Source organism: Hemiscyllium ocellatum, chromosome 2 (assembly GCF_020745735.1).
Source record: "Hemiscyllium ocellatum isolate sHemOce1 chromosome 2, sHemOce1.pat.X.cur, whole genome shotgun sequence".
Lineage (NCBI taxonomy): Eukaryota > Metazoa > Chordata > Chondrichthyes > Orectolobiformes > Hemiscylliidae > Hemiscyllium > Hemiscyllium ocellatum.
In genome coordinates, this window is record NC_083402.1 from 117,639,282 (window position 1) to 117,660,420 (window position 21,139).

A 21,139-nucleotide genomic window follows, 5' to 3' on the forward strand; every position below is an offset into this window, starting at 1 on the left:
AAGCAAGGGAGAAAATTGCAGGGCCCCGAGCAGAGAGTTTGTATCATCAACAGCCATGGCTGAGGTGTCAGAGGACTAATGTTGTATCATTAGAGTCATAGAGATGTACAGCATGGAAACAAACCCTTCGGTCCAACCCGTTCATGCCGACCAGATATCCCAACCCAATCTAGTCCCACCTGCCAGCACCCAACCCATATCCCTTCAGACCCTTCCTATTATGTACCCATCCAAATGCCTCTTAAATGTTGCAATTGTACCATGCTACACCACTTCCTCTGGCAGTTCATTCCATACACGTACCACCCTCTGTGTGAAAAAGTTGCCCTGAAGGTCTCTTTTATATCTTTCCCCTCTCACCCTAAACCAATGTCCTCTAGTTCTGGACTCCCCAACCCCAGGGAAAAGACTTTGTCTATTTATCCTATCCATGCCCCTCATAATTTTGTATGAGGGTCACCCCTCAGCCTCCGACACTCCACGGAAAACAGCTCCAGCCTGGTCAGCCTCTCCATCGAGCTCAAATCCTCCAATCCTGGCAACATCCTTGTAAATCTTTTCTGGACCTTTTTCAAGTTTCACAACATCTTTCCAATAGGAAGGAGACCAGAATTGCATGCAATATTCCATTAGTGACCTAACCCATGTCCTGTACAGCTGCAACATGACCTCCCAACTCCTGCACTCGATACTCTAACCAATAAAGGAAAGCATACCAAATGCCTTCTTCACTATCCTATCTACCTGTGACTCCACTTTCAAGGAGCTATGAACCTGCACTCCAAGGTCTCTTTGTTCAGCAACACTCCCTAGGACCTTACCATTAAGTGTATAAATCCTGCTAAGATTTGCTTTCCCAAAATGCAGCACCTCCCATTTAACTGAATTAAACTCCATCTGCCACTTCTCAGCCCATTGGCCCATCTAGTCCAGATCCTGTTGTAATCTGAGGTAACCCTCTTCGCTGTCCACTATACCACCAATTTTGGTGTCATCTGCAAACGTACTATCTGTACCTCTTTATGCTCACATCCAAATAATTTATGTAAATGACAAAAAGTAGAGGACCCAGCAGTGTTCCTTGTGGCACTCCACTGGTCACAGGCCTCCAGTCTGAAAAACAATCTTCCACCACCACTCTCTGTCTTCTACCTTTGAGCCAGTTCTGTATCCATATGGCTAGTTCTCCCTGTATTCCATGAGATCTAACCTTGCTCATCAGTCTCCCATGGGGAACCTTATCAAACGCCTTACTGAAATCCATATAGATCACATCTACTGCTCTACCCTCCTCAATCTCTTTGTTACTTCCTCAAAAAACTCAATCAAGTTTGTGAGACATGATTTCCCACACACAAAGTCATGTTGACTATCCCTAATCAGACTTTGTCTTTCCAAATACATGTACATCCTGTCCCTTAGGATTCCCTCCAACAACTTGCCAACATCGAATTCAGGCTCACTGGTCTATGATTCCCTGGCTTGTCCTTACCACCCTTCTTAAACAGTGACACCACATTAGCCAACCTCCAGTCTTCTGGCACCTCACCTGTGACTATCGATGATACAAATATCTCAGCAAGAGGCCCAGCAATCACTTCTCTAGCTTCCCACAGAGTTCTAGGGTACACCTGATCAGGTCCTGGGGATTTATCCAGCTATATGCATATCAAGACACCCAGCACTTCCTCCTCTGTAATTTTGGACTTTTTGCAAGATGTCACCATCTATTTCCCTACAGTAAATACTGATGCAAAATATTCATTTAGTATCTCCCCCATTTTCTGCGGCTCCACACAAAGGCCGACTTGCTGATCTTTGAGGGGCCCTATTTTCTCCCTACTTAACCTTTTGTCCTTAACGTAATTATAAAATCCCTTTGGATTCTCCTTAATTCTATTTGCCAAAGCTATCTCATGTCCCCTTTTTGCCCTCCTGATTTCCCTCTTAAATATACACCTACTTCCTTTGTACTCTTCTAAGGACTCACTCGATCTATCCTGTCTATACCTGACATATGCTTCCTCCTATTTCTTAATCAAACCCTTAGTCATCCAGCATTCCCTGTACCCACAAGCCTTCCCTTTCACCCTGACAGGAATATACTTTCTCTGGATTCTTGTTATCTCATTTCTGAAGGCTTCCCATTTCCAGCCATCCCTTTACCTGCGAACATCTGCCCCCAATCAGCTTTCAAAAGTTCTTGTCTAATACCGTCAAAATTGGCCTTTCTCCAATTCAGAGCTTGAACTTTTAGATCTGGTCTATCCTTTTCCATCACGATTTTAAAACAAATAGAATTATGGTCGCTGGCCCCAAAGTGCTCCCCCACTGACATCTCAGTCACCTGCCCTGCCTTATTTCCCAAGAGTAGGTCAAGTTTTGCACCTTCTCTAGTAGGTACATCCACTTACTGAATCAGAAAATTTTCTTGTACACACAACAAATTCCTCTCCATCTGAACCTTTAAACACTGGCAGTCCCAGTCGATATTTAGCAAGTTAAAATCCCCTACCATAACTACCCTATTATTCTTACAGATAACTGCAATCTCCTTACAAATTTGTTTCTCAATTTCCCTCTGACTATTAGGGGGTCTACAATACAATCCCAATCAGGTGATCATCTCTTTCTTATTTCTCAGTTCCACCCAAATAACTTCCCTGGATGTATTTCTGGGAATATCCTCCCTCAGCGCTGTAATGCTATCCCTTATCAAAAACGTCACTCCCCCTCCCGTCTTGCCTTCTTTCTATCCTTCCTGTAGCATTTGTATCCTGGAACATTAAGCTGCCAGTCCTGCCTATCCCTGAGCCATGTTTCTGTAATTGCTATGATATCCCAGTCCCATGTTCCTAACCATGCCCTGAGTTCATCTGCCTTCCCTGTTAGGCCCCTTGCATTGAAATAAATGCAGTTTAAATTATTAGTCCTACCTTATCTGTTTGACTCACTTCTGTTCCTAACTGTATCAGTCTCAGATTGACCTCTTTCCTCACTATCTCCCTGGGTCTTGATCTTGATCAATTGTGCCAGTGGGCTGACGAATGGTGGATGAAGTTTAACTTCCATAAATGCAAGGTGTTACAGTTGTTAAGACAAAACAGGGCAGAACTTACACAGTTAGTGGTAGGACCCTGGGAAGTGTTGTCGAACAGAGAGACCATGGGGTGCAGGTGCATAGTTCCTTGAAAGAGCCATCACAGGTAGACAGAGTGTTAAAAGAGGAGTTTGGCATGCTTGCCTTCATCTGTCATGTCTTTGAGCCCAAGAGTTGAGACATTGGTAAGGCCACATTTGGAATACTGCATACAATTCTCGTTACCCTGCTATGGGAAGGATGTTATTAAACAGAAAAGAGTGCAAAAAAGATTTACAAGGCTGTTACTGAGACTGAAAGGTTTGAGTTATGAGGCAAGGCTAGATAGGCTGGAGCTTTTTTTTTCCCCTGGAGCGTAGGTGACCTTATAGAGGTTTATAAAATCATGATGGGCATGGATAAGGTGAATAACCAAGGTCTTTTTTCCCAGGGTACAGGAGTCCAAAACTAGAGGACATAGGTTTAAGGTGACATGGGAAAGATATAAAAGGGAACTGAGGAGTAACCTTTTCACACACAAAGTGGTGAGTGTATGGAATGTGCTGCCAGAGGAAGTGGTGGAGGCTAGTACAACTACATTTAAAAGGCATCTGAATGGGTATATGGATAGGAAAGGTGAGAGAGATATGGGCCAAATATAGGCAAATGGGACTGGTTCAATTTAGGAAAACTGGTCAACAAAGACAAGTTAACCCAAAGGGCCTTGCTTCCATGCTTTATGACTCTACATCTCAGAGAGCTCATGAAATCCTATTTAGGCCATAAGAAATCAGAGCACGAGTAGGCCATTCAGCCCACTGAGCGTGCTGTAGCATTCATTAACGTTCTGGTTTAGCAGATGGTGGCCTCAACTCCACTTTCCTGCCTGCCTATGCTCCATAACCAATGGCTCTTTCTTCTTTCAGTCAAAATCTGTCTAACTCAGACTCGAGGGGCCAAGTCTACCTGTTCCTGTGTTCCAAATATAATTGGTAACCCCGCCTCCACTTGTTCACCGTGATTGTGAATTCTAAATACTAATGATCCTCTGAGATTAAATTCCACCTCCTCCTCACCCTCTTAATGGGAGACTCTTTAGTTTTAAACTGTGCTATTTCTTCTAGATTTTCCAAACATGCTGTCAGCATCTACGCTGTCAAGATCCTTCAGAATCTTACGTTTGAACAAGATCAACTCCCATTCTTCAGAATTTCACTGAGTATTGGCCCAATCTGTCCAACCTTTAGACTTGCTATATTACAGGAGTTCCCAAAGATACAAGGGGATGAGACAACAAACCAAAAATGTACACCACGTGATCTTTAAGAAAAAAAATGGGCGGCACGGTGGCACAGTGATTAGCACTGCTGCCTCACAGCGCCTGAGACCCGGGTTCAATTCCCGACTCAGGCGACTGACTGTGTGGAGTTTGCACGTCCTCCCTGTGTCTGCGTGGGTTTCCTCCGGGTGCTCCGGTTTCCTCCCACAGTCCAAAGATGTGCAGGTCAGGTGAATTGGCCATGCTAAATTGCCTGTAGTGTTAGGTAAGGGGTAAATGTAGGGGTATGGGTGGGTTGCGCTTCGGCGGGTCGGTGTGGACTTGTTGGGCCGAAGGGCCTGTTTCCACACTGTAAGTAATCTAATCTAATCTAATATAAGAACAAGGATGAGCATTTTAAAATTGAGGTATTACTTTATTGGAAATGAGCATAAAGATGATGATGATGTGAAGAGATGATGAGTCTTTGCAACTTTGTGCCAGTTTAGATGCAAGCAGCAAAGTTTTGAATGAGCTGAAATTTACAAAGGGTGTATGGGGTGACGGTTCAGGTAGGGGGGGGTTAGGATGTGACCAGGAGTGCATTAGAATATCCACCTGTGGTGAAAATAATGACACAAGTAAGATACTAGAAAAAGTATCTAGAAAGAAATATTTTTAAAGGTTTACTTTTGTAATGTGTTTAATTTTGAATCTGGAAGTGTAGTGGACAATGAAGAAGGTTACCTCAGAGTACAATGGGACCTTAGCCGGATGGGCCAATATGCTGAGGAGTGGCAGATGAAATTTAATTCAGATAAATGTGAGGTGCTGCATTTTGGAAAGGCAGATCAGGGCAGGATTTATACACTTAATGGTAAGGTCCAAGGGAGTGTTGTTGAACAAAGAGACCTTGAAGTGCAGGTTCATAGTTCCTTGAAAGTGGAGTATCAGCTAGAAATGATAGTGAAGAAGGCAGTTAGTATGCTTTCCTTTATTGGTCAGAGCAGAGTTTAAGAATTGGGAGGCCATGTTGTGGCTGTACAAGACATTGGTTCAGCCATTTTTGGAATATTGCCTGCAATTCTGGTCTCCCTCCTATAGGAAGGATGTTGTGAAACTTGAAAGGGTTCAGAGAAGATTTACAAAGATGTTGCCAGGGTTGGAGGGCTTGAGCTATAGGATGAGGCTGAATATGCTGGGGCTGTTTTCTCTGGAACACCGGAGGCTGAGGGGGAACCTTATAAAGGTTTATAAAATCATGAGGGGCATGGATAGGGTTAATAGATAAGGTCTTTTCCCTGAGTTGGGGGAGTCCGGAACTAGAAGGATAGGTTTAGGGTGAGAGAGGAAAGATTTGAAAGGGGTTTTAGGGGCAACCTCATGCATGTACGGAACGAGCTACCAGAGGAGGTGGTGGAGGCTGGTGCAGTTATAACTTTGAAAAGGCATCTGGATGGGTATATTAATAGGAAGAGTTTAGAGAGATATGGATATATGGCAAATGGGAGTAGATTAATTTAGGATAGCTGGCTGGCATGGACAAGTTGTACTGAAGGGTCTGTTTCCATGCTATATGTCTCTATAAATCTGTGACTCCATTTGGCCCACAGTGTTTGTGATGACTCTCTGCAGATAAGTCCATTCCCTGACTCTTAGCTCCTGTAAGTTTATTTCCCTCGATTTCCTGTTAAAATCATTGTTTATCAGCAGCCTTAGAGTAGGGAGGTTATATTGTGTGAATTGTGTGCTGTTTACTGGACTCTACAGTTTTATGATTTTGCTTCAGAATGTGGGTTATACTCATTGTCTCCCTTCCCTCCGAGATTCTGTAGGTCAGTTTCCTGAAAGGCCACAAAATATTTCCTTCTCTATGATGTGTGCACGCTCACCTCTCTCCATTCAGTCATCGATTTTTGGTCCAGTTTTTCAGCGTACCCTGAACCCAGGAGTTGTTAATTGAACTGTGAATTTTTACTTATTTTCCCTATTATTTGTGACTTCTTCTGTTATTAATTTAGGCACCAGGCAACCTATAAAACTTCACTGTACTTTTTGTAAAAATGCAAGTGACAATACAGGGTTCAGGGTGGCATAGTGGCTGAGTGGTTAGCACTGCTGCCTCACAGTGCCAGGGGACCCTGGTTCGATTCCAGCCTCGGGCACCTAACTGTGTGGAGTTTGCACATTCTCCAGTGTCTGCGTGGGTTTTCTCCAAGTGCTCCGGTTTCCTCCTTCACTCCAAAGATGTGCAGGTTAGGTGAACTGGCCAAGCTAAATTGCCTAGAGTGTTACGTGCATTAGTCAGACGAAAATGGGTCTGGGTGAGTTACTCTTCGGAGGGTCAGTGTAGACTTGCTGGGTCAAAGGGCCTGTTTCCACAGTCTAGGGATCTGATCTGATCTAATCTAAATAAACTATTCTACTCTGTTCAAATTAAATTGGGCAGCATGGTGGCTCAGTGGTTAGCACTGCTGCCTCACAGCACCAGGGTCCCAAGTTTGATTCCAGCCTTAGGCGACTATCTGTGTGGAGTTTGCACATTCTCCCCTTGTCTGCATAGGTTTCCTCCGGGTGCTCTGGTTTCCTCCCACAGTCCAAAGATTAGATTACTTACAGTGTGGAAACAGGCCCTTCGGCCCAACAAGTCCACACTGACCAGCCGAAGCGCAACCCACCCATACCCCTACATTTACCCCTTACCTAACACTACGGGCAATTTAGCATGGCCAATTCACCTGACCCGCACATCTTTGGACTGTGGGAGGAAACCGGAGCACCCGGAGGAAACCCACGCAGACACGGGGAGAACGTGCAAACTCCACACAGTCAGTCGCCTGAGTCGGGAATTGAACCCGGGTCTCAGGCGCTGTGAGGCAGCAGTGCTAACCACTGTGCAGGTCAGGTGAATTGGCCATGCTAAATTGCCCATAGTGTTAGGTGCATTAGTCAGAGGGAAATGGGACTGGTGGGTTGCTCTTCGGAGGGTCAGTGTGCACTTGTTGGGCCGAAGGGCCTGTTTCCACACTGTAGGGAATCTAATCTAATGAGTTGATCTCTGTCCCATAAATAACATAAAGAGCTTTGAAGTCCATCCTCATCTTTCAGTATTCCACTTGTCTCTAAACAGCATCAACAACTTGAGGGCATTGTAGTACTCTATACCAACAGCGACACAAGTATTTAACCGGTAGAGATCCACAGGGTTCACTAAAGTGCAGAGGATGCTTTAATTTAACGTAACGCTAAAATCATCAGTGTCAACGTAATCCGCATAACGGTCACATAAAGTCATTGTACACAGGAGGAAGGGTGGGAGGGGCAAGGGGGTGTGGTGTCAGGGCCGTCAATCTGAAGGGGTTGCGATAACATGTGGAACAGCAGCACCAGAACTCAAGAGAGTCTTTGTGTGAACCCAGTGGGAGGACTGGGGAAGCGAGACAGAATCCCAGTTCGCTGACATCACTCAGGCCAGAAGGCAGGAAAGGAATGTGTGAGGAGAGACCGAGAGAAGAAGCATTGTGGATTAGAGCTCTGCTATAAACCCTCCAGGACTGTTCCACAGCTCACTGGAAGTCTGCTGAGAATTTCTGACTGCCGTGCGCCAGTGAGTACTTTCGAAAGAAGGTGAACTCTCTAAAATGTGAAAGTATCGCGTTTTTTTATCTTTTAAAATTTCATTTAAAGGCACATTTTGGTGCAGTTGGTTAAGTCAGGATTTCATCCAGTACTCAGGGAAAGTATGAGAACAGGTCAGCAGTGTCCTGTGCAAGAACTTCCCGAGAACAGAGTTGCACTGAAAGGCAAAACGAGTCTCCTGGACACATCGGGAATGGGAAAAGTGTGGCGTCGTATTTGTGTTGAGTTTCTTTTCAGGTTGGCGAGCGGACGCTGGCTGCTGAGAGGCTTGGAGGGGTCACATCTGTCTCACATGGAGAGACCGCGGTTAGAGAGAGGCTGCCTCTGGGAGTTAGGAAGCTCATGCCGGCGACACACGGCGTTTCAAATGATGGTTCATTAATTCAGGCGGGGGGTCGATCGCCTTATCGCAGGCGATGAGGGGGAAGATGCAGTCTGTTTAACACCAAAGCTGGCGGGCAGCCTGGCCGCCTTAGAAATCGTTCAAGTCTCTCTGGTCGACCTTAACAGCTCAGTCATCCCACTCACTGCACTGTATATGAATCACTTAAAGTCAATGAAGTGGAGGTCCCTTCACCCAAATAAATTTGACACCAGTTACAGGTTGCAAAATCTCACCAAGCGGACCTGTTGGTGTTTATACAGTGTCCCGAAATCAGCCGTTATGTTTCCAAAGTCGAGGCAAAAAAAAAAGCAAAATACACTCGGATGCTGAAGAGTTTGAACTGAAACCACTCAGCAGCTCTAGCAGCATCTGGAGAGAGGGGAGGCAGTTTCACAGCTTGTTAATACCCTTCCTTCCGTCAGCGCTGGCAAAAGTTGAGAGACAGTGACAAGTTTCAAAGGTGGGGAGGTGGTGGGGGAAAAAAAAACAAAAGGGAGGGTCGGGGGAAGCCGGAAAAAAAGTGATGAGAGTGAGCACCCAAAAGGGGTTGGTAATAGGACAAGAAAACAAACAAAAGGTATTTCCGGTTGAGGTGTAAGTGGGTTAAACAGAAGCAGCTTCTCTGACCAGTCATTGACCTGAAATGTTAACTCTGTTTCTCTTTCTGTTCATGTCCACACACATGGTCTGGTTTAAGCATAGCCATTGCCTAATAGCGGTATCACAGTCTATATATCACAAACAAGGCAGTGTTTTCTGAACAAAATCCAGCTTAATGAGCTACTCTTCAATTTGGCTTTGTCTGTGCAACTGTGAAATGATAATAAACATTCCCTTTTAAATGTTTAGTTTGGTCAAAGTGACTCCCAGAACATAGCAACAGAGGAAATGTCTGTCTGCACTACAGTAGGAGGAAGCATTAGCAGAGGACAAGGCCATTCATCCCCTTGAATGAATACTAATGTTCACTTTTTGGTTTAATTCCTTCATGGGATGTGGGCATTGCAGGCTGGGTCAACATTTATTGCCCATCCCTAGTTGCCCTTGACAAGTTGGTCATGAGCTGCCGCCTTGAACTGCTGCAGTCCATGCTCTGTAGGTAGACCCTCAATTAGAGAGTTACACATTTTTGACACAATGTCACTGAAGGAATGGCAGTACGCTTCCAAATCAGATCATAGTTAAAAATCTCACAACACCAGGTTATAGTCCAACAGGTTTAATTGGAAGCACACTAGCTTTCAGAGTGACACTCCTTCATCAGGTGATAGTGGAGGGTTCAATCATAACACAGAATTTATAGCAAAAATTTACAGTGTGATGTAACTCAAATTGTACATTGAAAAATTGATTGTCTGTTAAGCCTTTCATCTGTTAGAATACGGTGATAGTTTCACTTCTTTCATGTGTAAATCACAAAACCTCTTTTTAAAGTTGCATTCTCGGGTTAACTGCTCACAATGGTGATAGCGAGACAATATGTTGAAGGTGTTGGCCCCCCATGGTCTCTCTCTACGCCATGATGTTTAGATTGATTCTAATCTAAAAAGTGAGATAACAGAGGTTTACATAAATTCATACAATTCTTGAGCTCAGAGTTCTACATGAATGCATGCAGTTTTTGAGCAAAGTACAATGTAACTCTGCAAGTACAAATTCACCCCACAAAATATATGTGTGCATGTGGGTCCTTGTCTGTCTGGGGTGGGGGTTGAGAGTGTGAGAAAGTGTGTGTGTGTGTGTGTGTGTGTGTATTGAGTGCAGAGTGTCTTAAGTCTGTGAAGGGACGCATGTGAGAGTATGGGAGTTTTGTGTCTATAAGGGTGTGTGGGGGTGTCTGTGTGTGCATCTGTGCGTACCTGTATCCATGTGTACGTGGGGGGGGGGGGGGAATATCAGTGTGTGTGTGTGTGTGTGTGTGTGTGTGTGTAATGTAATGTAATGGTGATCAACTGTAATGTGACATGAACCCAAGGTCCCGGTTGAGGCCCTCCCTATGGCTACCGAACTTAGCTATCAGCCTCTGCTCGGCCACTTTTCTCTGCTGCCTGTCCCGAAGTCCACCTTGGAGGATGGTCACACGAAGGTCCGCGGCTGAATGTCCTGGACCACTGAAGTGTTTCCCAACTGGGAGGGAACCCTCCTGTCTGTTGATTGTTGTGCGGTGCCCATTCATCCGTTGTCGTAGCTTTTGCTCCGTTTCCCCAATGTACCATACCACCGGGCATCCTTGCCTGCAACGTATAAGATAGACAAGGTTGGCTGAGTCACATGAGTACCTGCCATGTACAAGGTGGGAGGTGTATCCATGTCCACAACATCTTGCAGCGTCCACTATGACAGGGTTGTATGGAGTTGTCCTGAGAGCGGGGCAGTTTGCTACGAACAATGATCTGTTTGAGGTTTGGCGCTTGTTTAAAGGCAAGTAGTGGAGGTGTGGGGAAGGTCTTGGTGAGGTGTTCATCCTCATTGATAATGTGTTGCAGGTCACGAAGAACATGGCATAACTTTTCAGCTCCTGGGAAGTACTGAACAATGAAGGGTACCCTGTCAGTTGCAGCACGTGTCTCTCTCCTGAGGAGGTCATTATGGTTCCTTGCTGTGGCACGTCTGAACTGGTAGTCGATGACTTGAGCATCGTACCCCGTTTTTGTGAGGGCATCCTTGAGTACTTCCAGGTGTCCGTCACGTTCCTCCTCATCTGAGCAGATCTGGTGTATGTGTAGGGCTTGTCCATAAGGAATGACTGTTTTAATATGTTTTGGGTGGAAGCTGGAGAAGTGTAGCATTGTGAGGTCTGTGAGTTTGCGGTAGAGTGTGGTGCTGAGGTGTCCATCCTTGATGGCGACGCATGTGTCCAAGAATGAGACATAGTCAAGAACCGCCAAACCTCAAACAGATCATTGTTCGTAGCAAAACAACCGCCAAACCTCAAACAGATCATTGTTAGTAGCAAACTGCCCGGCTCTCAGGACAACTCCATACAACCCTGTCATGGTGGACGCTGCAAGACGTGTCAGATTGTGGACATAGATATCACTATTACGTGTGGGAACACCTCCCACCTTGTACATGGCAGGTACTCATGTGACTCAGCCAATGTTGTCTATCTTGTACGATGCAGGCAAGGATGCCCAGAGGCATGGTACATTGGGGAAACTGAGCAAAGGCTATGACAACAGATGAATGGGCACCACACAACAATCAACAGACAGGAGGGTTCCCTCCCAGTTGGGGAACACTTCAGTGGTCCAGGACATTCAGCCTAGGGACCTTCGAGTGACCATCCTCCAAGGTGGACTTCGGGACAGGCAGCAGAGAAAAGTGGTTAAAACAATGACTAAAGATGCTGGAAACCAGATTCTGGATTAGTGGTGCTGGAAGAGCACAGCAGTTCAGGCAGCATCCAGCAGAGAAAAGTGGCTGAATAGAGGCTGATAGCTAAGTTGGGTACCCATAGGGAGGGACCTTGGGTTCATGTCACATTACAGGTGATCACCATTGCAATATACGCACACACAGATATTCCTACATGCACACACTCTCACATACACATGGATACAGGTACACACAGATGCACATACACACCCTTATAGACACATCACTCCCATACTCACACATGCACCCCCTCACAGACTTAAGACACACACACACACACACACACACACACACACACACACACACACACACACACTTTTTCACACACTCAACCTCCACCCCAGACAGACATGCACACACAGACAGACAAAGACCCACATGCGTGCACACATTTTGTGGGGTGAATTTGTATTTAGAGTTACATTGTACTTTGCTCAAAAACTGCATGCATTCATGTAGAACTCTGAGCTCAGAAACTGCATGAATATATGTAAACCTCTGTTATCTCACTTTTTAGGTTAGAATCAATCTTAACATCATGGCGTAGACAGAGACCATGGGGGGCCAACACCTTCAACATATTGTCTAGCTATCACCATTGTTAACAGCTAACCCGAGAATGCAACTTTTATAAAAAGGTTTTGTAATTTACATACGAAAGAAGTGAAACTATCATTGTATTCTAACAGATGAAAGGCTTAACAGACAATGTTTCAATGTACAATTTGAGTTACATCACACTAAATTTTTGCTATAAATTCTGTGTTACAATTGAGCCCTCCACCATCACCTGATGAAGGAGCGTCGCTCCGAAAGCTAGTGTGCATCCAATTATAAACCTGTTGGACTATAACCTGATGTTGTGATTTTTAAGTTTGTATACCACAGTCCAACTCCGGCACCTCCAAATCATGTCTCCAAGTTAGATCATGGTTGATTTGTATATCAGCTTCATTTACCCAGCCTTTGCTCTATAATCCTTGGAGCTCTGCCCAAAAAATGCCTCCTTTATCTCAGTATTGAAGTTTTCAATTGATTCTCCCAATTTTCCATTGCATTTTCAGAGTGGAAATCTGAACTTTCTCTATCATTGTGTGGAAAAATACTCCTGCTGATTTCCTCCAGGACGTAGCTGTACGTTTTAAGATTATACCTCCTTATTCAGTGATTGCCCCCACGTTAGAGTAACTTGGATTTCCATATCTACTCTGTCAAAGTACTCTACCCATTTTATTCACTTCCATTAGTTCAGCCTTGGTCATATCCACTCAGGTGGATATGAACCAAGTTCAAGTAACATGTCATTGGACTTTAATTCTTTAAATGCTGGAATTATTTTGGTCGAATTTGCACTAGATTTCCTCCAAGCTGAGATCACCTTTACTGAAGGGTCCAAAGCTGAATTCAATATTTCAGATTTGGAGTGACGGACAATGTAAGGAGTGTCATCAAAGCTGGATTCCCTTGACAGCATCACTCTGCCACCTCTGAATTCCTACACTTTTGTAATAAATGCCAACAATTCATTAGTCTCTTTGATAACGTTTTCCACTTACTTGCTCACCTTAAGTGATTTTATGTACATGGGCATTCAAATTATTTTTGTTCCTCTTCAGTCCATTTCTCACTATTCAGAGAATGTCTTTCCCAGATTCAAAGTGCATAAAGTCATAGAGATGTACAACACGGAAACAGATCCCTCTGTCCAACCCATCTATGCTTACCAGATATCCTAAATTAATGTAGTCCCATTTACCAGCACTTGGTCCATATCCCTCTAAATTCTTCCTTTTCATATACCCATCCAGATGCCTTTTAAATATTGTAATTGTACAAGCCTCCACCACGTCCTCTGGCAGCTCATTCCATACACACCACGCTCTGGGTGAAAAAGGTCCCTTTTAAATCTTTCCCCTCTCACCCTAAATCTATCCCTCCACCTATTCTAATCCAATGTTCCAACCCTTAGTCCATAGACTTGTATGCCTTGGTATCTCAAATACACATCTAAATACTTCTTAAATGTTATGAGGGTTTCTGCCTCTATTCCCATTAAAGACTGTGAGTTCCACAGTCCCACAACCTCTGTGTGAAAGAAAATGTCCTCCCTTTCCTCTATGCCCCCACTCATTGATTCCCTCCACCAAGGGGAAAAGTACCTTTCTGTCCACACTGCCTATGCCCCTGTAATTGTAACATCTCAGTCTTGTCTCTCTCTCTCCCCCACCCTCCCCACCACCACACCACCAATCTCCCCTGCTCCAAGAAAAGAAACCCCAATCTATCCAATCTCTCTTCATAACTAAAACTTTCCAGGCCTGCAACATTCTGGTAAATCTCCCCCTCCTAACCATCTCCAGTGCAGTCACATCCCTCCAACAATGTGAATTCCATATTCCATACACAATAGCTGTGGCTAAACCAATTTTGTATACAGGTCCAGCATAACCTTCCTGTTCTTAAACTCTATGCCTAGGCTAATAAAGGTAATCTTAACCACTCTGTCCACCTGCCCTGAACCTTAAGGGGCCAGGGGTCATGCACACCTATGTCTCTGCGTCTGTGCTTCCCAGCGTCAGGGGCTAATTCTGTATTCCCTTATCTTGTTTGTCCTGCCCAAGTGCATCACCTCGCACAAGTATTATATATGCAGTTGCTTATAATGCACCCTGTGGATGTCCCAGAGGCAATGTTGATAGAACGTCAGCTATTCACTATGGCAGTCGCTTCCTGAACAAGATATAACCAGATTGATCAGACGAGACATGTTTGTGCGAGCAATTAATGTCAAAGACAATTCCATCAGAGGAGGCATCACAGTTCAGATCCATCTGGACCATGCCCAATGCCATCACCACATTCCCATTTTTCAGTACAGGATACAACAGCACTCAAATCTCAACATCTTTGAAAATGATGCAGTCCTATTGATTGACACCCCAGCTGCCACCTTCAAAATTCACTCCCTTCACCACCAGAGCAGAGTGGCACAAGTGTTTGACACCTACAAGATGAACTGCAATAATTCACCATGATTCCTTAGACAGCACTTTGCAAACGTGCGACCTCTACCACCTAAGCAGCTGCATGGAAGCACCATCACCTGTAAGTTTCCCTCAAAACCGAATACCATCCTGACCTGGAATGACATCGCCATTTTTCCACTGTCACTAGGTCAAAATCATGAAATTCTCTTACAGGGACTACAATGATTCAAGAGGATGGCTCACCACTACTTTCTGAAGGCCCATTAAGAATATGCAATAAATACAGCCTGGCCAAACCAACTCATCATTCACCACCAACACCACCACCCTTGCCACCTGCGATCATCGCCCTGCCAGATCTTTGCCCAGACTGGGAGTTCAATGTGTGACCTTGCAGCTTAGAATCTTCAAGTGGTTCACTAACGGTTAGCAATTGTGTGGAGATATCAAGGTGCTTTCTTAAATAAAAGACAGAGGGTAAGTTTTAATCTCCCTAATTGAGTGGGTTGGAGTGAGATCAGTCAGTTGTTGGAAGTTTAGAAAGTTTCCAGGTTTTATGGAGGCAGGCTGAGAGGTGAAACCAACCCATTCCCCAGGGATGGGGTGGAAATTTCGATGTGTTGGTGAGGCTGTTTGCCTTTGATTTGTGGCCAGAACACTAGGGAATCATCAAAATAAATTTCTGGGAACTTTTATTCCAATATAAATTGAACAATTTATTAATAACAAAAACCCACTAGGTAATGATTCAAAACAGCAGTAAATTGCACTTGCATTTTGAAAAATCAAATGATGCTTAAAATAGATGGGTAAATTGCTGTGCATGATCATCTCTGAATTCACTAACATCAGCTTCTCTGAATCACAAATTTAAATGGGCCCAATTCTCTAGCAATTTCAAGCTCACACACTAAAATATTCCTGTGCTTTTGCTTGTTTTGAAAGGAGCCTAATTTGAATTTTCTGCCAACAGTTTCTGCTGTTTCACTGAGTGTACCAGCGGAACAGTAATTCAGAGTGGAATTCCGTAACCATCATTGAAGTATAACTCCCCCATGACTTCATGGCTTTTGACAAGAAACATTCTCTGGCCTGAGCAGTTTTACTTTCCTTTTCCTGCCTTTGGTGTTCTGCAAACCAAATATGGCAACCTTTTCTTGGTGTCCAGGAAAAAAAAATCTTGCAATTTCATAATGCTTTTAACAACTTTTCAACAACAGCATCCCAAAGTGAATTGCAGCAAATAAAGTATTTTGAGGTGTATCAGTGTTGTAGCATAGCAAACATTGTGCTCAGTAGGCAGGCCCGTTAGGGTATAAACAGTCAGAATAAAATAATAAATTCTTCTGTCTTGTGTCCTGGTCATGTAGGAGTTGTAGCGATATAATTTGTTGAGATCACTTATTTGAGCTGGTGAGATGTAAAAATGGCACAACGTGGGTGGGGGTGAGGGGGGTGATTGGATTTGCCTAGAGTGGGGGAGTTCAAAACTGAAGGGTACATTTTTAAAGTGAAAAAATTTAAAAAGGACATGAGGGGCAAATGATTTACACAGTGGCTTGTATGTGGAATGAACTGCCAGAGGAAGTGGTGGATTGCGGATATGGTTACAACATTTAAAAGACGTTTGGATAAGTTTATGAATAGGAAAAGTTTGGAGGGATATGGACCACTCGCAGGCAGGTGGGACTAGTTTAGCTTGGAAACATGGTCAGCATGGACTGGTTGGACTGAAGGGTCTGTTTCTGTGCTGTATGACTCTAAATGCTGCAGCTTGCACACTTCAAGTTACCTAAATGTGACATACACATTCTGATCATCCGTTGGTTGAAAGATCAATGTTGGCAGGAAGATGGTCAAATTTTCTTTAAAGAATGGAATCTTTTGGTTCCTCTTGAGGGTCATTCAGGATCTTTGTTTAATATCCCTGTATTTCTCACTGTGTGCAGTAGCACTCAAAATACATTAGATATATTGGGCAAATTTGTCCTGAAAGCCCCCAAAATACCAGTGGACAATTAATCAGGGTCGTGCCCCTTCAGAGAAAAATGTGGGAGAGGCAAAATCAGTGAGGACCTCTTCCTACAATCACAGGCTGCTTCTCTCCTGTTTCTGCTGCTGCTCAGTCCATTAGTGAGTCTATCTACAGCAAACAGCTTGTGATTGGACTAGCAGCATGCAATTAGGAAGGCGAGTGCCTGTGGTGAGCAATTCACTGGGGGCCATTAGCCAAGTGTCGGAGTTGCTGTCAGCAACAGCCATCTGCCAGGGCATCAAGTCTTTCAACCAGGAAGGCCACCTGTCAGGGCCAGGGGTGTACCGAGCTACTATAATTGAAAAGTGAAATGTTGTGGATGCATTGTGATGAACATTGTGTCAATTAGATGTTTAGTTATACAGAACCTGAGTTTTGCTATAAAGGAACCTTGCAAATTGTTCTGACAAATGAAAATCAAAATAGCTTTGGCAAAACATGTCTTTCTTTCAGCAATACTGCACCACTTGTTAAATCTGAATGCAGTATAAATAGTTGGAAATGCCTGGTTAAAATTTTCCAGTTGGGTGCATATGTGACAATAATACAGTGACCTCACCAGTCTATAGAAGGCACATTTAAGATGCTGACATTTGTGCAAGAAAGTGTGTGGTAGTTATTTTGCAATAATATTTTGTTGTTAACTTATGCATATTGTCCTGTGCCAATTTGAATAATGTCCATACCTCGAAAATTAACACTTTTCATGTGCGTTATATTTTCAAGTGTAATGAAGAGTTAATAACATTTCAAAATATTGATGAATTCTTCTCAGTCTGCTTCTCTGTGAATCAATGTCAACAAAAATACACAAGAAACTGCCATTATGTGACTGCCACCTAATAAATGAGTTCACAAGAATGAAAAAGAGCATCAAAAAAAAGGTCTCAAAAGTTAGCAAGTAACCCTGAAAAAAATTTCAAAAAGGAAAAAAAAACTGGATGCAATTAATTGTCAAACTCCAGTTGCTCAGGTCACATGATGAAGATTACACTTACAATCTTTTGACAGAAGTAGAAGCAGTAATGATGTAGTCATAACTGACCACATATAAATTTGATCAGTACTTGACAGGATCCATTTTAGCTGCTATAAATAAAAAGCACAATGGCATGGTCTGAAAATACAAACCATGTTGCGAAACCAACTGTGTTTCTGGGACCCAGCCTGAGATCACTGGAGAACCTCAGCAAGTCAGACAGCATCTGTGAAGAGAAAGCGGAGTCACCATTTCTGGTCCAGTGACTCTTCATTAGAATGTTCCAAGTTCATCTTGAACTATTGCATTCATGTGATGAAGGTGCTCCGACAATGCTGTCAAAAAGGGAATTCAGGATTTTGACACAAACTATGATGAGGGAATGTTGATACATGTCTTAAGTTCAATGTTATATAACTTGGAGGAGAACTTGCTTATGCTTTCAAGATAAATTCACAAATGGTTGTTTGATAGTATAGAACCTGGATATTGCTGAAAAAAATACACATTTTCTTGGTCTTGCATTCATTAGGGTAATTCAGAAGAATACCAATTCAAGAATATTTACACTGCATGTGTGGAGTATGCTCATTGGTAGATGTGTTGCTATGGAGAATGCATCTATTAATACTGATTGATAGTGAACTGTCAGGCTTTGTTTCAATTTTAAGTTAGATAGTTTTGAGTCTGAAGTTTTTCAAGGCATCCTGACAAATGAACCAGTGATTGGCTGTTACCTATTTTATTGAGTTGAAATAGATGCAGTATATGTACTTTCCTGTGTATGAAAAACACTATAAAATGTGTCAATTCTATTTATACGAGTGTTCCACAATGCAAGCCTGGCTGACAACCTTAAATTGCTTGTCAGCATAATTCTTCACAAGTTCAAGATTATCCAGCAAATACAGAGGAATCTCAATTATCCGAACGACACAGGCGGGGAGTATTTTGTTTGGATATTCAAAAGTTCAGATAATCGAATGCCAGCTAATACAGTTTAGCCAAGCATCAGGATCTTGGGATTTTGTTCGGATAATCCGCAATTCAGATAATCGAATGCCAGACAATTGATGTTCCTCTGTACTGTCCAATTGCAGAATTGCATCCTATGTTGGACACTGATGCAAGTTTTGCAAGCCTGGGCTGGCTTGTTAGGGTCAGTACCTTGCCTTGTGGGAGCTGCTGTTTCAAACACCCTGGCAGACATCGAGGCATAGCCCTACGTATCAGGCATCACACTAGCACTGGTGTTCATAAACCACATTGCTCACTTGCGTGACAGGCAGAATATCTTTTTGGTTTGATGGCAGCATCCTCTTAGTGGTGAATACCACTCATGTCACAGCTGTGGTTGTGTGAAACAGCTAGCCTCAACTATTGCTCAAACAGTTGAGGTACCTTACCCCACTAGGCCCTTTTCAGGAATGAATCCGATTGCTTCAGGACATTATTCCATATGATGGCTTTGGTGACATTAAGACTGTGTGGTGAACAAATGTGGGCTGAACATGTGTTGCTGGAAAAGCGCAGCAGGTCGGGCAGCATCCAAGGAACAGGAAATTCGATGTTTCGGGCATGAGCCCTTCTTCAGGAATCCTGGAGAAGGGCTTATGCCTGAAAGATTGAATTTCCTGTTCCTTGGATGCTGTCTGACCTGTGCTTTTCCAGCAACACATTTTCAGCTCTGATCTCCAGCATCTGCAGACCTCACTTTCTCCTCTTGGTGAACAAATGTATCTTGCATTATTTATACGTTTGCCAATAATCCAATCTAATAGTCCATGAAAGTGTAAGAATTCCAATGTGTGTACTGATCAATGAAGGTGCATTTGTGGTAGACAGTAGCAGAGAACCCCCTTCTGATTTCTCAACAAGGACATCAAGAAGAGTTTATTTGACAGTTCTAACTAAAAGTAAATTTAAGCACAGACTGGAAAGCAAGGAAATCCTTACATGCTGTTGTGGGTTCAAATGTAGCAAATGCATTATCAAAAATTTGCAAGGAGTTGGTTCGGTGTCATCCCTTCAGACGTTTTCTCATGGAGCGCAACAAAGATATTTGTGAGCGTTAAACATAGTATTGTGAAGATGGGCTGGAGTCTGAACAAGATATGAACATAGTGAGAACGTTACAAACATAAGTTGCAGCTGGTGGCTGAGTCAATTGTGCTATGTAAATCAGAAGGAAATTCCAATTCGTATTTAAAATGTAACAGATTTGGGGCTCTTATTACTGTTTATGATAAAGTATGTTTATCTATGTCATTTATAAATTTTTCAACTTTATTAGTCCTGACATTATGAATGCTTTCTCAAGATTCCGAGCTGTGTTCCAGCATTCGTGACACATTGTATCTTCAGCAAATTGGAGGAAGAGCACTAAAGAACAATGTAACCTAGTTTTGCTTATGCATAAATCAACTCGGACTTAGGGGGAATGTTGATAGGAGCACAATATTGTCTGAATGACAATACACATTCCAGACATTTGTACTTTGAGTCTGTGTTCCAAGGTATTGAGAATTTGGAACTCATTACTACATGGATTGGGTTTTTTGGTGCGAAGAGCGTTGACGTATTCAAAGGGAAGCTGGCCAAGTACCAGAGGACTAAAGGAATAGAAGGATTTATTATAAGGTTAAGTAAGATTAATAGCTAGGGAGGTGCCACCTTTGGACATAAACTCTTGAGTAAATAAACCTTTTCTGTGCTGATTTTATGAATTAATGAAAGTAATAACAGGAAAGTCTACATGACATCATATAGCATTAAAATAACAACTTGCATTTGCATACAGTCTTTAATATGGTTAATGTTCAGTCAGAGAGGCAATGCAAGTACAATGGGCCAAATAACCTCTTTCAGCACTGTAACATTCCTGTGTTCAGAAAGATAATTAAAGATTGGTCAAAGAGGAAGGTTTTAAGGAACATCTTCAGAGCAGAGAGTGATTTAAAGAGGTTTATGGAAGGAATTTCAGTGCTCAAAGGCTAAGTAGCTAAAAGCATGGCCACCAGTGATGGAGGAATGAAAGTCAAGGGTAGACCAGAAATCAGCTTGGAGGACTTCAGGGATCTCTAAGTTATATAGCTAGAGGAGGTTACAGAGATAGAAAAGGGTGAGGCCATGGATTTCTTTTTAAATATTGGGTTGACTGCATTTCATGTTTGAATTCAAATACAAACCAGCCATATCAAACTCTCAAACAATAATTACTGTGATCAGAACATGGCTTGAAATATTTAGTCATATTATTATTGCAATAGCAGATCAAAAAGGATTCTGGCGCCAAAAGTCATGCTGCTTTATTCTGGAGTAATTTAGATTTTGTATTGCTATTGTCCAACAGTAACCTTGGTTGTGAACACTTTGTCACACACGAACTTGTGAGAGAAT

General features: G+C 43.1%; 1 protein-coding gene across 5 annotated transcripts in view; it reads left to right on the forward strand.

Moving 5' to 3' along the window:
* LOC132824616 (A-kinase anchor protein 2) overlaps positions 1–21,139 on the forward strand; it is a 162,410-nt gene that overhangs the window by 83,473 nt on the left and 57,798 nt on the right. Inside the window, exon 1 of one of the 5 annotated variants that reach the window (XM_060839232.1) lies at positions 7,745–7,964. The exons of 2 other annotated variants lie outside the window; for them this stretch is intronic. The gene's annotated coding sequence lies outside the window, so the exon portion shown is untranslated. Of the gene's footprint in view, positions 1–7,744; positions 7,965–15,171; positions 15,204–21,139 lie in introns of those variants that run through there. 2 more of the 5 variants (XM_060839242.1, XM_060839258.1) reach the window with 2 other exon arrangements.